The sequence below is a fragment of the Hirundo rustica genome, chromosome 9, assembly GCF_015227805.2.
Source record: "Hirundo rustica isolate bHirRus1 chromosome 9, bHirRus1.pri.v3, whole genome shotgun sequence".
NCBI classification, from domain to species: domain Eukaryota; kingdom Metazoa; phylum Chordata; class Aves; order Passeriformes; family Hirundinidae; genus Hirundo; species Hirundo rustica.
Genome location: NC_053458.1, coordinates 6,836,086 through 6,856,559, shown reverse-complemented (window position 1 = coordinate 6,856,559; position 20,474 = coordinate 6,836,086). Strand labels below are relative to the sequence as shown.

The window sequence follows — 20,474 nt, the reverse complement described above, 5'->3', positions numbered from 1 at the left end:
TTCTGTGGGAAAACACGGCAGTTCCCCAGACAAATCAGCCCTTTGCATTAAAGAGCTGATGTGACACTTCCTTGCTTGTTCATGCAAAGCACTGCTGTGCTGGTGTCTGTCATTAAATGGATGCTTCAGCCAGCAATGGCCAGGAGCTTTCTCCATTGCTCTGTCACACAGCAAAGACTGAACCTCTTCTCACGGGAAACCATCCAGGGAACATCCCTTGAATCAGTTTGTTGGGATGGAGCCTCTGCTACAGCTAAGGGAATCTTACGTTGTCCAGTGGCAATATTTAAAAAAAAATATATATATATATATATATAAATAAATAAATAAATAAAATAGAAGTGATCCTCAAAGCTGGTAGACTAAGTCAAATTCTGGTATCTGGGTAGCTCTTAACAGAATCAGCAAATTTTCGGATTAATAAACAGGCAGAGGTAAACTGACCTAAGTACACTCACCTCTGAGCTGGAACACCATGACTACTTCTGCCATGAATATGAGGAATTTTTACCTACACGCACAGAATGAGGATAGACATCATTATCCATGCTTGTTCTTCACAGACTGGATGGGAATATCTGGAGACTATAATACAGCACTTGAATTTTTTGTCTGTGCAAAATTTAATGTGTTGTTGAACTTAAAGTATCCCCTATAAAAGACACAAGAACTAAAGGAAAATGAGCACCAAAAATTGCTTACCAGACAACCAACAATAATGCTCGCCACATATGGGTCACACGGGAACGACAATAACAAAATGATAACTAAAAACTTATATCATGCACATCATTGGTAATGTTGTCAGAAAATCAATTCAGACAAATTTAAGCTTCATATTGAATTCATTACTTTTCAAAAATATTTCAGATAATCCAAAATGCTTGTCCATGCCAGGAATTTACTCACAGCTGCATAACATGTTGGTGGGGACAATTTCCTTAAGTGCGGGAAAGGATACAAAGGAATGCAATTGTAAATGTAATGGGCACAGGTAAAGAAAACCTATATATGTGGAGTTGCATTATGTAGCCAGATAGATAAATTTCTGCTCAATTATCCTGACAATGCACAATGTTCCCAGCTTTGAAACTATCTGAAACTTTATTACATGTTTCACTGTTACATTCACTGTCGTATCCATGATGAAGTAAAAACATTAAACCTTTCCAAGAGTGGATCCTGGAGCCCATCCAGTAATTAATTTTACTAGGAAAACAGAGAAGAAACTAAATGTAGATAACAAAGGTTGTGAAGCACATAAAAGAGTGGCCACAAATATTTTTTTATGTCGATTTAACAGAAGTTGGTAATCTTACCAGATATGAGATAAACAAAGAGAATCAATAATCACATTTAACTAGCAATGAGGCACCTCCACATCCAACAGACTGTAGAGGTCATTTACTCATATATTCTAATTTTGTGAGCAAAGAAAATCTGTACAGGTTTCAGAGATGATCAGTACAGGCTGTATTGCCATTTGTGAAAAGGAAAGAAATAAAATAAAAGCAAGTTGGACATCCATTAATGAAGGAATATCTTTCAGTATTGTCTCAGGTGACATGAGACATCTGCAAACTGAAATAAGATCTTAATATCTGGTTTAAACTATGCTACACGGAAATGGAGAAAATACTTATCTGCACTTAAGGCAGGATTTTAAGTACTCTGGAATGTTCATCTTCTACCTGAACTATGGGAAAAAATGTATGGATAATCTTCCTTTACTAGGAATTCAATTGTAGAGGTTCAAACTTGTTCTACCTTTCTTGACAAGTCAAATAAAAGTAGTGAGCTTTCCCTTTGCATAGATTTCTAGGCAAAACAGAAAAGTAACTCAATTGCGATGTGCAGTTGTGTGCCTACAAAATGCAGGTGGTTAAGGAATATTTCTGTGTTTACTCCTACATTGACACTTACACCACAGGTTATTCACATTTACCGTGCTACCTGAGACTCAGGCATGAGGTAAAGGATGCATCCTGTACTTGCAATTTTGTATTCAAGAGGAGTTGCTGTGGTCTAGGCATCCTAGACAGCAAGTAAGCTTACATTCACAAGCTATATTTATCTATAAGCATGACACAAAACTGATTAAAAACAAAACAACTGATGGGAAAAGAAAACAGAATGAAATCAGTAGATATTCATATCAACTCCCATAAGTGAAACAAGATGATTATAAAAATGAGCATTTAACATTACTAAGCTTTGCTGTAAAAAGCACACAATACCACAATTAATCAAATATACTAAATATATTAAAATTTTATACTAAAATTAATTTTTAATATTTTAATATATAAAAGTATTTTACTATCTTTTTAAGATGATTTAATCATCATTCTGCTCCAGCAGTCTTAAATGAAGATTTCAACTCAACAATAATGCATAAACAACATGTACAGCAGCTCTTTTCTCAAGGAAAGGTTCACAGTACTTGTCTATCATTTGTGTATGCCACCAGTATACCTTCCCTAGCTTTGTTCCATTCCACAGAGCAATTATTTTGATTAGTCTCCCTTATGTGCACCTTTTTCTGCCCAGAGTCAGGGACAGCAATGAAAACACTCAAGCCTCATTCTTCAAACACATCTGAGATGCTTCCATTTCTATTATTTTTTTTCAAACTTTTAAGGCAAGGAGTTGAAGTCTAGTGAATTTCAGCATTTGCTATAAATTGATTCCATTTAATTAGTTAATATTTTTTCTGAGAATTTGCTGTAAAAAGCATTTTGAAACGTGACTGTATGCTTCATGTTCTTTCCAGCTTACACAGCTATACGGCACTGCATAAACTATATTTGTATTGAAGATTGATAGTTTGGTCTATAGACTGTACATTATTGGGGAATAGGTGCTGTGTAAATAGGTGACAAAAGCCTGCTGCCACCAGACATCAATCAGTTCTGGATTTCACCGGGCTGCAGCGTTACTGTCAAAAGATGGGAATTGTCCCATATGAGGAGCACCGTGCTGCCCAAACACAGAAGAGGGGACAGCAGCCTAATAAGAACTCTGTGATTAGCAGGAATTAATAATTAATCCCACCTTTTTAATCTTTGCTTTTAAACACTTAAGCTGCCACTTAGAAGAGGCATATTGTCAGCAAAACCTAATTCTTTTTAATCCACGTGCTGCCTGCATGACATTCCTGTGGTTTTTCCCACACACACTGAACTCAGAGGCAATGCCAAAGAGACAATATCTTGCTTAACACAAAATCTGTGTTAAGCCTTTCACCAAGTACAATAACTCCTTAAGTATCCATGAAAACCTACAGCAAGCACTTTCAGACATGGGATGATGCCTTTCATTTTGACTTTAAAGCTGAAAATTCGGTCAGCTTGAAATATTCTGTGATGAAAAGTTGAGGCAGAGAACCCATTAGCATTGCTCCACTGAACTTCATTGTTTGGCTGTGAAACCTCTCACCGATGTCACAATTTATACCACATTTGCAAAGGCAACAATTACCTCTAATGCCATTTGTCCTTTGTTCTGATGGCCTTTTTTGATCTCTTACCTCGTTGAAAAATCCTGTGATTTTAATCAATATGTAGTTAACAGCAAAATGTTGTAAAAACATCTTCTCTGACTATGTCAAAACTCCCCTGTATACCATATCCAGCATCTACACACTGGTAACAAAAAACATGTCAAGTGCAACGGCACTAAGCACTAGCCAGCTCTTATTTTAACAGTATTCATAAATGGTGGCTAATTTAAGTGCATTGTATTGGACTGATAATGGAGTCTCAGTTATTGCTCATCTCTAGAAGCATCTATTGATATGTAAAGCAAAGACATTAGCCATGTAATTAGCCTGCAGCATAACTATCATCCTTCACTCAATCATTTCAGTTCCAACTGCCCAAACAATAGTAACATTTCACAATGTTTTCACTTGAAATAGCTGGTGCCTTAATCATAGTGTGAATTTCTTATGAAAAGCTCCCACAGATAGTGTACATCATGCTGGGAAAATGAGTTTAAGTACAAGAAACCGATTAAAACTCTAACAATCTCCTAAGGATAATTTGTTAAAGGGGTTTTGTTACTTTGCGTTGGCTCTAAAAATAATCTAGTTCTTTATTAAAAGGTTCAGCACCTTAATAACTATTTGAGATTATATAAGAATAATCAATGTTTTTTCCCTTTGTTGGCTACATACATTTATATTAAACAGAAATGCAATTTTACTGTTAGTTTTATTAACATTTCCATGCATTTCTATTTCATTATTCATGATTTTGTTCTGAAAGAAAAAATATATATATAATCACTCTAAGTAATTACTGGAAAAATCTAAGTTTATTTTAAGACGGAATTTAAACTAAAAGGACCTTATGATATTTTCTGCCATAGTAGAGCCCTTGATTCTAAGACTTGTGCATCCCATCTTCCCTTTTCCTATGTTCTTGCATTTGTCAATGTTGCTTTCAAGACATATTAAGTTTAAGATATTTTATAACATATTCCTTAGGTTTTTTTTAATCTATGCCTACAGTGTCAGTTAAGGCTGACTTCGAAGGTCACACTTAGTCGTCGACATGAGCCATCTATCCCTCCTTGTCCATGCGTTCATTGGTGTCCACAGATAAAAAACATCCCCACTGCTTACTAGAAATGATCTGCCCCAGGCAGGATGAGCAAACTTGTTCCTGCTTCCCAAGGTATTTGTTAATCACAGGATCTTGCCCACACAGGGCAGGAAAGGATGGGCTTGTGGAAAGGTTTATCTCAGATCCTGGACTCTGCAAGTCTGAGCTCCGTACAAGCTGTTACCAGGAGACTGCAGAGATTTGCAGGTTGAGTTGAGGATCGCCAGCTCGAGAAGATTGTAAGGTCATTCTAACATATTCCAAGTCCCTTTAGTGTCTGAAACCCAAAAATTAACTGTTCAAAGGGACCCCAAGAATGACATACTGCAAGCGGTATGTTGATCTATAAAGATCTATACAGTTGATCTATAAAGAGCATCCTTAGAAGCAATCTGACACAGAAAGCTATCAACAGGGGGGAACAGAGAAGAGGAAAAAAAAAAAAAGAGAGAGAGAGAGGGGAGGGTTGGGATCCAGAAAAGCCAAAACAGTCACTTGGAGCCTGGAAATGCTCAGAAAAATTATTTTCTCCAGACATATCACAGACCTTCTCCCTTGTATTCCACTCATTTATCTAAGGAACAGCTAAGTAAGCCTTTACATTTATTCTCTTTCCACATTAAATTCTTTTTTAGCATTTCATAAAAACATTTAAATCTTTTCCTCAAACATCTCCAGTTGGGAAAAAATAAGTGGAAAACTACTACAATTTGCAAGAAAATTCTATATGAATTTACCTTAGCATATTATGTAAAATGACTGAATACCTCACAGCTTCAGTATTTGTTAGCTGGCAAGTTTCCAGTACTGTTCCAATAATTTCTATTCCAATAACAGTATGATAAATAATTTTACTGAGCTAAGACGGAACTGAAGTTGTGTGTACTTTCATGAAAATATGATTATCTTAAAACCAAATATGAGATTTCAAACTGAATATATGAATAAGTGTTGCAAATATGATGTCAGTGCCTGGTAGGGACCCTAAGAGTAATGTAAATGAAATGACATGTATATTGTATTATCTTTACAGTGGTTTGGAGACCTGGTTTTATGGATAGAACGGCAACACAGCACAGGAAAATGTGAATTAATTAATCCAAATGATAGCGCAGAAGGTACTCTCCGACCTAAGCTGCAGATAATGAGAGAAAAACAGGCAATTGCACTTCTTAACTTGCCAGAGTCCCGAGGTGAAGCAAGAGTAGAGTTCTCAGTTGCTCAGGGAAACTTTCAGCAAGCCCAAAATGGAAAGGGCCACTGAAGTACTGTGTGCTGGACCAGCTCCATTTGTTTAATTTAAGGGAGACAGCTGCTGCGATTTACATAAATTGTGCTTTATTGATCCACAGAGATTCTTGTGGCAGCTTGCCTTCCCCCAGAAAAAAAGAGAAAAGAATGCCTTGTCATCCTCCCCATGTCTTAGAGGCAGCGCTGCACCAGAAGAAATATTGAGCAGGTTTTTGCATTAACTCAGAGTTTAGAGTTGAAGTTTGAAGAGGTGCAATATCAACTTGCAGTATCAGAGATTAGGTTTGGGTTTCACGTGGGAAGAAAATACATCAGAAATAGAGATAGGAGGGAAAGCACATTGCAAAGCATGTAAAGCATCAGGATTAAGGTGGGAAGATGAAAATATTCGTGCATCATCTCAGTTTTCTTCCTCGAAATTAACAGATTTTTGGAGGACTGTGGTAAATATCTCTGAGGGCAAGGGGCAAAGCATAAAGGAAGGCCCAGAGGATCCAAGCTTTCATGCGAGATGCCACTTCAATATGTGCATTGCAGGAGACAGGTAGGATAAATGAAACAATGTTTGCACAGTGTTGTGAAAATTGCAAATGTTCTAAAAGTGCTAAGAAATATTATTAGGTACAAGACATATGCAAATATAATATTTTTGTCTGTAAGACAAAAATAAAAAAATTAAAAACTAATACCAGCTAACCCTGATATTCTAATTAAACACACCTACTTCTATCAGGTACTCAAACTTGTTTCCATGCCAATGTCAGCCTCTGGATTAGCCATGGGCAACTACTGGGAAACAGCAAGAGCAGAAAAGGAAGAAAACAAAATGTCTATTGAGCCATAGGGTGTTGGGAAAAGAAGAGGAGGCACTGGAGAACTGCAGCATGATCCTCAGGCAGAACACTCTGAGTGCTCTGCCCACTGCCTGCACATTGCTGTGGGCAAAAACCCAGCTCAGTCCCCATGCAGCCAATAGAAAATGACATTTGCGACATCCTAAGGTTAGCCTAACATTAATTAAACCATCACAGTACTGCACTGTTATCCTCTTTACTTATTTCTTTTGTGGGTTTTACTTTTCCTTGAGAAACAGTCATTTCCAATTAGAATTTTGTAATAAATCTGAATGTCAGAACTCCCCAAGTATGAATGTCATCTTTGTTTAGAGGCTGGAAGGAAGAACTGAAAGCAGAGATGTCCTTGAGCACTAAAATTAGCTGAAATACTCATCTACCACAGGAACCTGAATGTGGCATTAGACCTCTAACTGGCTAAATCAGAGTTGTTGCAAAAGAACATTGCAGGGCTCACTGCTTCCCTGAAAGCCACGGGCAGTGTGTGAGGATCCCTTGCTTGTGGAATCCCTGAGATTCCCAGGTGAAAGCAGATCCCGGCACCTGCAAGTCCAACACAATCAAACCATCAAATGCTACATTACAGCCTTCAGATTTTCCCCTTCCCAGCAATATTTTATCAGTGAGGATTTCCCTCTTCTACAGTTTCTGCTCTGATACTTCAGGACGATAGGAAAGTTTGGACTTGTGGTATTTCATGCAAGTGGCTACGAGTGAGTCCCTGCTCTTCCCAAGGTTTTTGTGGAAACTCCAAACCTCTGTGCAGGGGGTGCAAATCCACCCTCCCAAGTCAAGGGCAGCTGCCTATGTGGTCATTTCCCTAACATAATCTGCTGCCCTGAAAGATACTTCAGGTAGATGACCAAGTAACAAAATCTGCATTAAGGAAACACGGATCCCATCATCCAGATTCTCTCTGAGGTGTTATTATATCAGATGTGTGATTATTCACCTCTATCAATTGATAGACATTGCATTTTTCCTACATTTTCCTAAGAAAATTATGGTACTGTTATTAAGCAACAGATTTTTTTTTTTTTTTTTCCCCAAAGGGTACATGACAATAAAATGCTTTTTGTTTTTTCAAATATAATTGTTTCTGTTCAGAAGCAAGTGTTTATAAACATGTTGCCATGTGAACTGAATCAAGAAAACTGCCCTTTCTACTTTTATCTCAGCCTTCAGGAAAAGTGAAAACTGCATTAAAGATGGGGTTTAACCTTTCAGTAAAGTTGTTGCAGACAGTTTGAATATTTTCATATGGCTAAGTTTGTTCAATATTTCATAAGAATTACAGGGGTAATGCTTTGTACTGAATGCCAGCACTGCACACTCAGAAAATGGCAGTAGAATTCAGCAATATTGCTGCACACCAGAAGTAAGCCTGCATTCACTACTCCAACATTTCACTCTGCCATCCTTCACTCAAAGCAGTTTAACATGGAAAAAAAATTAAATCATTGAGATACAATAAGGCAAAATACATCAGTCATCTTCCAAGAGGACCTGTCACTGCTGCACAATGTAAAGATCGTTTGCCAAAGTCAGAGGAGACAGAAAATTAAGAAATATACAAACACAACTAAAAGCACCAGGTAGACCTGAAAAGGCAGAAAATAAATCACTTTGTCCTGCCAAGGTTAAGACTGAACCATGAATTTCTTGCATTTGGGATTTTATAGAAGGGAACAGATCTTGGGGTCTCATCCACAGAGACTGAGTTTATTCCACCTCAAAGTTTTTTACTCCATGACTCATCTAGAACAGCTAATGCTGCAGTAGCAGCAGAAGTGTTAACCAAATCCAAGGTGTGAAATAGACAAGAAACATGGAATTATTTACTACAGTTTGGGCTCTGATAATTACCAGGATAAGCAAGATGAACAAAGTAGAAGTTACTCCAAACACAGAACTCTGGGTTAAGCAAAACTTTCCCATTACAACAAGACATTATAATCTGCTCAATAAAACTCTTCTGGACTAAGCAATCTTCTTGGGTTTTAGTTGGTTTTTTTTGTGGGGTGTTGTTTTTTTGTGTGGGTTTTTTTTGGTTTTGTTTTGTATTTTTTTTGTTTTTGTTGTTGGGTTTTTTGTTGTTTTTTTGTTAAATGCTTCTTACTGTCAGTGTCAAGGCTTGTTGCTTTGGAGAAAATCCTCCTTTTTAAAATAAAAAAGTTTGGTTTTGACATGCAAAATGTGCTCTTCAACTGATAAGAAAAGTCAGAGAAACACAATATTTATAACCTGAGGATGTCTGCAATGAAAGTGCAAGCAAACTAAAATATGATAAACTGCACAAAACCAAGCAAAAGTCTTTCTTTACCCCATTAAAGTATTAGGTGGAGGAAATCTGTTAAGCCTTCTGATACAATTTCTCATAAATGAACATTTTTACTGACTAGAGATATTTATGTATGCAAATATAGCAGAATAATTAACAGTACAGTAGCAACATGAGTGAGTACAAAACTGCCCATTACGATTCCACACACAGTCCTGATTACTGACATGGGAGAGATTCTTATGACTTGGAAATTTCAACAAGAGAGCTCTTTGGTAGTAGAAATTATATAAAATAGACAGTATTAAAAAAATTCTTAAACTTTTGCCAGCATCTATAATGACAAGAGGCTTTGGAATTTTAACTTTTCTACTGTTTGATTTGCAACCCCCCCAAATACATTTACTTATAAAGCTATTAATCTTTCTGTCAATCAAGCCACATGGTTTATGGTGGTGGCATCATGTTATTGTATTTCACAATTCAGGTATTTGGATACTCAATTGTATAAAAGACTACTTTCAAGCAGTTAAATCCCCAAAAGAAAACAGGATATGAGCCAAAAAATTTTAAGTGAGATGAACCGAAGCCTGGAATACATCTGTGTTTACACATGGTCTGTTAGTCTGCAAATATATGTGGGCAACTGTGCACACCTAATTCCACAAATCTGAGTTCATAAATTCATTTCCTTCACTCCCAGTTGACACTGTCAATGTATTCTTTAGTCTTTTTGCTGAAAGAGGATCAAGTGTGCCAACCACAAGAGTGACTTTCGAGGCTGCAAACACTTTCCAAGAGAAAGGCGCCGATAAAATCGCCTTGCTTTGCATATGGTAGGAAAACAGAAGATACCAAAGGTTGTTTACTACTGATATGTTCCACATTTAAAAGAACAATCCTGAGCCCACTGCCTGTCCCTTGAGCCATCTGGTCCCCCCATTATTAATTGTTTTACCCGACCTTCACAAGAGAAGAAAAATATTGTTGTATCTTCTTTTATCTTGTCTTATAATAGGAATCATGTTTCATAGTGTTGAAATAAATTACTTGCACAGTGATCAAACATCTTAGCTTCGTTTCAGCATTTAATCACCCGTGAAAGCCTTTTATTGCTTTGTATACTCCAAAGTCATGAACATTATTTCCTATCTATTCTATGGAAAGTATCTTCCATTTTATTTTTCAATTACACCTTAAATTCTATCATTCTTCCAGCAAGCACTTTGGTGTATTCCAAATGTATGAAAGACCTTTGCTTCTCTAGTATTTATTTTCTTTTAAAATGTTTTTACATACTGCATGGGAAAAGAAAAAGCCAGCATAAAATGGCTAAAGTAATACTAATTTCATTGACACTACTTTATTTCCACTCCATGTATACATTAAAGAGCCTCAGAAAATAATTATAAATAAAATCAATAGATCAGACAATGGAACAGACTGTGGTTGCTCTAAAATCCATTATTTATATCCATATATAAATATGGACAAAAATAATATATTGATATGGATATATTTATATCTGGAGGCTGCTGGTCAAAAGCATCATTGCTATTTTAAAACAATAGTCCTGCATCAATTCCGCCTGAAACTCTCATCAAATTTATGGATGCATCAGACAATCATTTGGTGTCACAAACCTCATTAGAGGCTGTGCAACATACATAGATCTGTGTTTGGTGAGGTAGCTCAAAGTCAAATGCATAAGGAAAATCCACATCTTAACTAACTAGAGAAAAAAAACCCTCACACTTCATGATTTTTAATAGCAAAACACACACACCAACCAATTGCTATTCTATAAAGCCAGATTAAGAGAGGCATAATGGAGAGAAGACATTTCTTCAAAACCCAGTCAGTCATAATCAGGGAGTTTTATGTCACATCCTACAAGTATTAGTCCAGCTGAAATAAGTGCAACAACTTACAGGATAGAGAAAAACAAATCAAACCAAAGCCTCATCTAAACAGATGTGACAAGGCCAGGAACAACTTGAAGCAGCTTTTAAGTTGGCCCTGTTTTGGGGAGGAAGCTGGTTCTCAGAGGAACCCCACCTCTTCTATAATTCTGTTCATCCATAAACCACGGGAGTTGTTATCAAGAATACTTAAGAATATATTAATTTAAACCATTCATAATAGACTTTTCAAAAGTTCTAATTTTCAGATAAGTCAATCTCTGGGACAGTGTTCCAGTAAAAGCAAAATAACGAGTTTTAAGATGAAGTTTAAAAACTTACTGCCCCATCAGCCACCTGCAGCAATGCAGGACTGGCACAGATGAAACATTAGTTTCCTCTTCAGTGTTCCTATGTTCCATTGAAAGCCTTTTTAGTAAACAATCATTACATATTCTTTTATATAGAATATAAAAAATTCTGATATGCGAAGAAGAAATATTCACCCTTTTATATAATCATCCAGTTTAAATCAGATTTATGGGTAATAGTTCAGTAATTTCTGATTGTGATAATATAAATTAGTTCACATCTCACATAAATTCACTTTTATTGAAGTATGATGGCAGTGAATTTGGATGCTGAATTCTAAAATGAGACAAATATTTCTGTTACAGTAGCTTTTTTCACCCCTTGAGAATTTTTCCATTCTCATCGGTTTCATAGATTATGAGTTTTTAGATAGTAGTAAAGCTTCTTATACATAAATATGAGAAAACAGTAGAAAAAGAAAGAATAAATAAACAGCATCTGTTTGGAATGATTATTTAGCTGATAGATTTTGGTCTTAAGTAAACAAAGAAAAATGCATCCTCTAAAATGAGGAATATTTGAGAATCTTAGTCATTTACTCATCCCACCTACGGCTGGGGATATTTTTCATTGAACATTACGGAGAGCACACAGACAGATTATATTGATTTCAATTAGAAAATCATGTGAATAGATCTGTCACCTTTGATAACCTTTCACCGGAACTTTGATTGTTGCATTATGAGCTGAAACTGCACATATTATTTGAGACAATACTCAAGTGAAAAACCACATTTATTCTGAAGATGGATGGACTTATTTTTAATGGTGTTAAGTATTAGCAGCACTACTACCAGCATCAGGTTACCAGTATCATCATAAAATAGTTCTCTGAAAGTGAGGGGGTTGGGTTTTTTTTTTACAATACATTTAAAATAAAAAACATTTCTAGGTAAAAGATAATTAAGAATTCCTTCACAGATATGAATTCCAAGTTTTCTAAAGCTCTCATTCCATGTCAGAACACAAAGCCAAGGCTAATCTGTTCTGGACAGCCTAAAAAGACAAACCTATAAACCACATTCCTCAGTCTCTCCACTGTGACCTTCAGCCAAATGGCCAGCACTACAAATCCCTGGTCCAGCTTCAGCAAGAAATGGAGCCACACTCCATTTAAAATGTTGTCTTTTTCAGGCCTAAGGTGTCTAAGCTTTAGGTAAAGGTGCAGCAGCAGCAAACATGCAAAATATGTTAACAAAGGAGTCAACATATGTTGGGAGTTATATTACTGTAATCCAGATGTCAGAACTCCCCAGATACAGAAGTCTAAGGGACCTTCAGTATTAAATTCACAAAGAACAGCACAAACATTAAAAATCTGAAAACAAGATGACAGAGGTTTCACCTAGTAACTCCAAATAGAAACATTTTACTAGGATATTAAATAAAAACTTTTCCAACTGTTTCAAGCCAATTTGTAGAGAGTCGAGTGACTGAAGAGGAAGATATTTCAAGTTAGATTGTACCAGAGAAAAACTTGAGATACTCAACCTTCTTTGTGAAATGGACTTTTATTTCAGAAACTGTACACAGCTGCAGATTGGGGAAGGTGCCTCAGAAAGGGGAGGTGCTTCTTTTTTTCTCTTGTACATGTTTTCACCAATAGGCAGAGATCACAAGGAGAACCAAAAGACCACTCCAGCACACACCTCTGGGAGCACAGGCACTGCAGAGCCTCTCCCTGCTTAACCCCCATCACGGGAGATCAGCACTGGAGAGGAGAAACATAACCTGGGGGAATGTGTCCCTGCCCATGGCACAGGGCTGGAATTAGGTCTTCAAAGGTCCCTTCCAACCTAAACCACTCGGTGTTTTTACAGCCATGTTGAGTCCTTTGTGTTCAGTACCATAGCTGACCTCTTTATTCCCAGATTATTCTGATTTTAAAGACCTTCCCATGACCTTCTAGCACTTCTTTCCATAGTTTCCTGCACAAAACTCCTGATCTGGCAAACATTCTCCCTCTCCCCAGCCACCACAGATGCCCTTTGCACTTCAGTCCTTACTGAGGCAATAACCAGAAAAAACAGTATCTCATTTGCTCCTGAGATTTCTCCTGTGCTGTTCATGTAACCGCAGCACACTGTCCTGTTTACAAGATATCTAAATTTGTAAAATGGGTAGGCTACAGATGAGCATCTCACTTGAAAATGAACTAAACCACTGCTATTTTTAATCTTTCTATCCACTCTCTGCCCATCCTCACAGATTCTATATCTGCACATAACAACGTCTTTTGTCTCCTGCTTGACCACAGACTTTCCTCCCCAAGGCCTGCCCTCCTTTTTTGTTTTTTTTTCTTTCAGAATGTGTCAGTCCTGCCTGTACACAGCCTGTTCTGGCTGGGTCAGGCTCAGCACTAAGCTCCCTTTTGTCCAGCTGCCTCCACAACACAAAGGGAGCTCCACAGTCAGGTTTGATTACACCAAATGCCCACTGGTGCAGGTTCCTCCACTAATCTCCACCCAGACAAAAAGAAGGGGTTTAATCCTTGAAATCCTCTTAATGACCTTCCAAAGATATGGCCATCAGTCTTCCTGCAGTCCCTCAGGCAGAATGCTCTAGGTTTAAAATCTTCGCAGATAACTTTCCATAATGTTGACTGACACCATAAAAATACATAAGGCACACATTGTAATAACTGTAATATAGTAACTGGCAGTACTAAGAGAAGAAATAATAGCTTTTCAGGCAAACATTAAAGTCAGGGCAAGTTAACTCAGTCTGAGTAAACAAATTGTATAAAAGTCCAATTTTTGTGAAATGAGTCCTACTGAGCACAATTCTTCCCATTAGTCACACAATAATTATGCAACCACACAGCAAACAAACCTCAGCCTTTCCCTTTCTTCTGTCTCAGTTGCTGAGGACTCATGAGGATACGGACATTATTGAGTAAAAGCATTAATCCCTGAAAAAGCATGTTTGTAATGCTCATTTTGTCCCATGAAAGAAATATGAAACCAGAAATTACCAATAATTTCACTGTGGAAGCACAGGAAAGTATTTGTGAGGTACACCACTCACAGTGCTCTGAAGGATCAGAGCACAGAACTGCCTGAAGATTGTAAATTAAGGGTATTTATCTTGACTAAATACGTGAAATAATTTTAAAAATACAATTAACTGGTCAAAACATCAGCAATATAGGATGTTGTGGAACATACACGTGTGAGGTTTTCACTCCTGTCAGCAAAGCACACAGTTATTAAAGCCTCCACTGTTGTCAAAGTATGTTAGAGTTTATATAAACTATTTCCACAGTTCTTCACACTCAATCTTAACAAAAACCAGTTTCAAATCTCAGAAGAGTTTTCATTACAGTCTACAATTACAGTGGCTGTGACACAACCATCTTTCTAATGGTAGAGAAAAAGCTCCTCTCAGTTTGGTCAGCAGCTTGTGACTGGATCAGATCATTATTTTCAAGTTAACCAATATTTGGTGTTGTTAAAAAGACCTAATTTCATTCTGTTTAGTGAGATTTAATAAGTAGCTACTTATTTGAAGCTATTATTTTAATGATTTCTAAACTTTCAAATATCCCAAACTCTACAAGTGACATACTACAGAACAAATTCAGGTTTTGAAGGTTTTTTTTAGTCCTGAAAAAAAGCCCAAATGTACATGCCACTTCACATGTTGAATAAAACAAGAAGGGATATTAGAAATGAGAAGGAAAATAATTACAGGGATTACATTTCAGTTCCTAGGTAATCCAGTTACATAAGAAATTTGAGCTGTACCTTCTCAAGACTTGAGATGGACTAAAAATTATTTATTCAAATAATAATTTTCATTTCTTTAAGTGCTGAAATAAATTTATTCCAAATAATGTTTTTGGCAGGAATGGGGGTGTTTCTACTAAATAAAGTAAAATTGTTTAAGTTAATCTATTCTATAACATTGCAGGCTTCTGCTCTGGGAATGCCTTATACTAGGTGGTTTCTTAACCTCAAATCTAATTAATCTTACATCTAATTCCTCCAAGCAGACTGACTGCAGAGAAAGTTCATGGTGAGGGTGTCACCACAAAGTCAGATTTCAATCAGATGAGGAAAAACTGAGGCAAATCTTTCATCCTTTAATATAATGGAATGTAAGAAATGTCATTTGACCAGAGAGTTGATGTCTGATTTGGAAATGGATTTTTAGTTTGAGTCTATTACACTTCATTTTAGCATTTTTTTTCTGGTTTAGGGGAGAGAGGGAATTATTTGGTTTTGTTGAGCTGGGATTTTTTGTTTATTTTGTTTTTTTATTAGGCAGTTAAGAGTATGAACTGTTTACTTGCAGTTTGAGGGACAAATGACATCAAAAAAGTCACCTAACTTTTCTTTGCATGTTAAAATCAGCTACATAACGAAAAAAGTGACAAAATTCTCTGCAGCAAATACTTCCAAGCCTTTAGCATTAAGTGTGGTCAAGGATATAAAACAACAACAAAAAAACCTTAAATAAATCTAGAAAATATGTAAAACTTCTGATTGAAGCATAAGCATTTTGAGATATTTTTTAAGAAGTTTTCAGCCAAGTTTAAACTATCTAATGTAATCTGTGTTTTGGGGAACTTAAAACATTTTAAACCCTGATTGGTATTGACAATAAACTTCCATTTGTGATCAGTTTCAATATGTTTTGTGTATTTTTTTAATATGCTAAAAGTGGATGGAGAAAATTCACTATATCTATTGTTTTCATTCCTCTCTGGAAGTTACTCAGTGAAGACTTCATTTAAAAAAAATTCTAAGGAAACTTTACAAATAAATTCACATCTTGGTTTCTGGATTAGAAATGTTTCTGAAAGATAATTTGATACTTGGATTATACCACAAAAAGAAGTTTTGAGATTAAGCAAAGTGTGCTCGGATTCACCTCAAGAAGTTATCACAAAAGTCTGAGGTTGCAAAAACTCCTGTAAGAGCCTTCAAACAGCAAGAATTAGATGCAGGAACACAAAGTTACCTCCAGTGAAATTCTTCCCCACCTAAGGGATAACCCACATGCCAATGAAGAGGGAAAGGTGAAGGTTCAGTCACAGGTGACTGCACACTTACACACATTAAAGATCAGAACATTCCAGGGACACTGGGAAGCTCAGTGAGAACTGGCACTCATCAGTGTACAGCTGCCTTTCTAAAATTCAGATCAGAGCAAAATTAGAGGCCTCAAAATCACTCATAAAGCCAGGACACCAGAATGAACATTTACTTTAAGCGGTGCAAAGTTAAGGGAATGAAAAAAGCTTCAAACTCCTGCCAGGCTGACATTTTTATTTGTAACCACTGAGTAAAAACCTTTTTCTAGAGCAGCAATGATGAGATGTTTAATATGAACTATATATCTAATGACACAATCTCACCTCAGGATCAGTTGCATATCTTCCAGCAACAGCAGTTTTCCAAGTTGTTGTGATTTCTATTGAACATGGCACTTGCCTGTGCCTCATGGCACAAAACGACTATTTTTAAAAGTGGTCTCCATGGTTCAGTAATGGCCTCGTGATCAGCAGAGCCACAGGAGTCCGAAGTGCAAACACAGGGCTATTTCCCACCCCATAAGGGTCTCACATAGCAAGGACAGCCAGGGATCACCAGACTCACGCGGACGAGGTGTATCAGACAGCCAGGAAAACAATTACTAGCACATCAAACCATTTCTTCACAGCAAATACCCTTATTAATTCAATATTATTTCTGCTGTGACCAGGCAGGAAGGTCTGAGCACAGGCACAGTAAGAAGCAGCAGCACAGATTGTGTTAGGTCACACCTGAGGAAAGCCATGGAACAGCAGTGCAGGGAACAGACTGTCCTGGAACCGTCCAGGCAAGTCACACCTCTGATGGACTGCACCAGAACTCGCTCTGCAAATGTTACAAGAACTTTAGGGCAATGATCCCAATAACCATATCTGGGCAGAATAACATCTCTTTTGCAGCTCAAATATGCATTTAAAATTAGTTTCAATGAAATTTGGACAAGAATTGTGAAGGAAAATGATCAGATAAACTGAAATTGAAATCTGACCATTTCATAGAGAAACATTTGACCTAATAAAACTGATATTAATGTAAATCATGTAATGTATTAATGAAAAGAGGCCCAGCTTGGGGTCTCATGTTCCTCCTCTCCAACAGAGCCATTTGCTTTGGTTCATCACTGCAAGCTGTGAGAGACACAGGCTGGAGACAAACCCAGCTCATAAGCAGGCCTAAGTGCTTTCTCCCTAAACAGGCTGCAAGAAATGACTGGAAAACTGCAGAAACCATCAGCCTGAGGCAACACAATGTGTCAATAAAGCTGCCAAATATCATCAGCACAGCTGCACTCCAAATCCTTAATCATTCTGCAGTCTTATGTCAAACATGTCTTGCCACCTATTATTCAAAATACAAACACAAAACAAAGAAAACCCTCCAGTGTTTTTTATAGCTTTTCTTAATCTTAGGAAGGCTCATTGTATCAGCCACACAGCAAGATGCTGAAACAGTTGTGGGACTTAGAAATGTTATTTCTCAGAAGGAAAAGTTGACTTTTTACTATTCCTGCCAATAAATGTATTCCTGACAGTTGCAATTCCATTACTATACTTTGTTTTCTAACAATAAGGAAATACAATGTTATAGAATAAAACAATCATGCAAAAGAGTGTGAAAATAGAAAATACAGGAGAACAAATTATTTGCTTTTAAAAAAAGTCTTCCTTGGGTACTTCTGCAAAATGCAAACAGAATTTTTTACAGTAGTTTGACAGAATTGCACATATTCCAGGAAAAAAAAAACAACAAACAACTGTCTGCTGTGTTTCTAAGAAATAATTCTCTTCACTTACAGAAACAAACTTAGGATATCAAGTGCTGAAAGCCACAAAGGTCAAAAAATGGTCCTTGCCCTGTCCTTTTGTGCTGAAGGACAGTTATCCCGCTGGAATTTCTTTTCTAAGGCATACTCCAAAACACATTCCATTGCATGATCATCATTATTAATTAAATTAATTTAATTAAAATTAAAATACCATTTTCAATTACAGAATAAAGTACACAACATAATGCAGTATCTCTGAGATATTTATTCCATGTATTCATTTACTTCCTAATTTATAGTTTGGTCTCCTCTAATACAAATAGAAGTCATTAGTGCAAATTACTGATGTTCTTATTAAAAGTTTAATAAGAGAAGTGTTCTAAGAGTGTGACTCTTAGTCATTCCTCTCTGTGGTCCTCTTGCAATAGCTGGACGGTATTTTAGAACCAAAAACAGAATAGGACACTATAGTCTTTGCACTCCTTTTTACGTACTAACACTGTCATTAATTGATATAAATAGAGAACTCCAGGTCCTACATGACGAAGAACCTGTCTAAAAATAATACCTTTACTTAACCTTCAATTATTTATGGCTGTTGCATTTTAAAAGAAAATTAAAAGTACTCTCTATTACTAAAGTAGTCATAAAACCCCATTAACAAAGGAAGCACCATGGCTGTCCAGCTCTCAGGAACAAGTGCAAATTTCACAGCAGGGATTGTCTCATTTCTTGAGAGGACCTGGAGCACCTGGCTGAAGGGAGCTCATGGAGGAGTATGAAACAAGCACAGGGAACAGCATGAAAGAAGGTGGGCAGCTGCATGGAAACACATAAAGGATGCTGTTAAAAAAAAAAAAAAAGGTCTGCAGGAATTTATGGAGGGAGTAGGAATATGTAATAAAAAGCACCCTGGTCTCATGATACAATGAAAGATACTTCGAACATTCTCAAACTCTGATGCTTTTAGAATAGAGCTTTAGCATTAGAGCAATCTGTAAAATGTGTTACTCTCAGAACTAAGATGCAGAGTATTAGAAGAAAAAAAAAGCGTGAAACAACAGCTTTTTGCATAATAGTCCTCAAAAATGAACATCATAGATATATGTGATATTATGCAATCCCATGTCCCAAGTGAAAAAAAAAAGGTAGACACTTAGGAGTCCATTATATGAAGTTTCCAGAGACTCTCTCTCTGGAATTCTCCCTTATTTTGTATGATACAGCCTTGACACCCCCTCCCCTCCCTATGGGACACCTAAATTTAGCAAAAACTAGTGTTTCCCCTGCCCAGCTGACCACCCTCCCAGGTGTGGCTGGGCTCTGCCCTCCTCGCAGGCACATCCTCCTCCCTTCCTGGAACACCACCAGAAACTGCAACCAAACGAGGGGAACCAGGACCCTTCAAAAGCCAACAACAGCTTTCAGCTCTTAGTGAGGTCATTTTGAGAAAATCTCATCTACTTTCTACATCCAGACAGGCAGAAACAATTGTGAATTTTGGCACTTAATGAACTTCTCCGTTCTTCCCTTACTCATTTGTAACTCTTATATGTACATCCAGTCTGTTAATCAAAAAATAAACTGAAATCTAAATATCATCTTCTACTCTCCCAAAATCTTCATGGATTTCTTTTCATGCTTTCAGTATAAAATAGAAATTACTTTGGAACAGAAAACAGGCATATGTCATTTCACCTTGCAGAAATTATTGTAAGAAGCAGAAATTAGGAGTTGAGTTCTTCTCCATTAACCAAGTACTCCTCCCTGGTTTATTACTAATGACACATAAAGATATCTTTTCATTTTTAAATGTTCTTTCTCTTAGCGACTAAAATCAAAACAAAGGTAGAAATATGTTTCAACATTCCTAAGACAATGTCTAAAAAAATCCCTTTCTGTTTGCCCTCTCAACCTTGTTTTGTCACTCATCTATTAACTATGTGCACATTAATCCTATGTACAAGATTAAAATTAGTACTGGACAGAAAGTGACAGGAATTCAGCCCTGTCATGTCTTGGAGCTGTACTTACAAACATTGCACCAAGTATTTGAAATATGTGCACGATAACACGAGTTGTAAAACACTTATTTGACTTCAATAATGCCTTATTTGCAACATAAATTACTACTTCAAAACTGCCATGTTAGCCTACTTAACTTTAGGGTGTCAGCATTTATAAAATATGGATGCTGAGCCTGTACACTCAAATACAACAGGAAATTAATATGTATGCTGCAACCACTTGCATTTAGAGACACATATCCTGGAGTAATAGGTATATTATATTTCCAATTTAAAATAAAAAAAATTGATCAGATTTCAAGTATCCTGAAGAAGCTCCTCATTGTTTCCCTTTTTTAGCATGAATCAATAAAATAAGCATTAAAGTCTCTGACTGA

The 20,474-nt window shown here is 36.7% G+C and overlaps 1 protein-coding gene across 3 annotated transcripts in view; it reads right to left on the bottom strand.

The window, feature by feature from the left end:
• The window catches only part of LOC120756363 (BEN domain-containing protein 5-like), an 887,649-nt gene that overhangs the window by 753,072 nt on the left and 114,103 nt on the right, over positions 1-20,474 (bottom strand). The gene's annotated exons all lie outside the window — the stretch shown is intronic.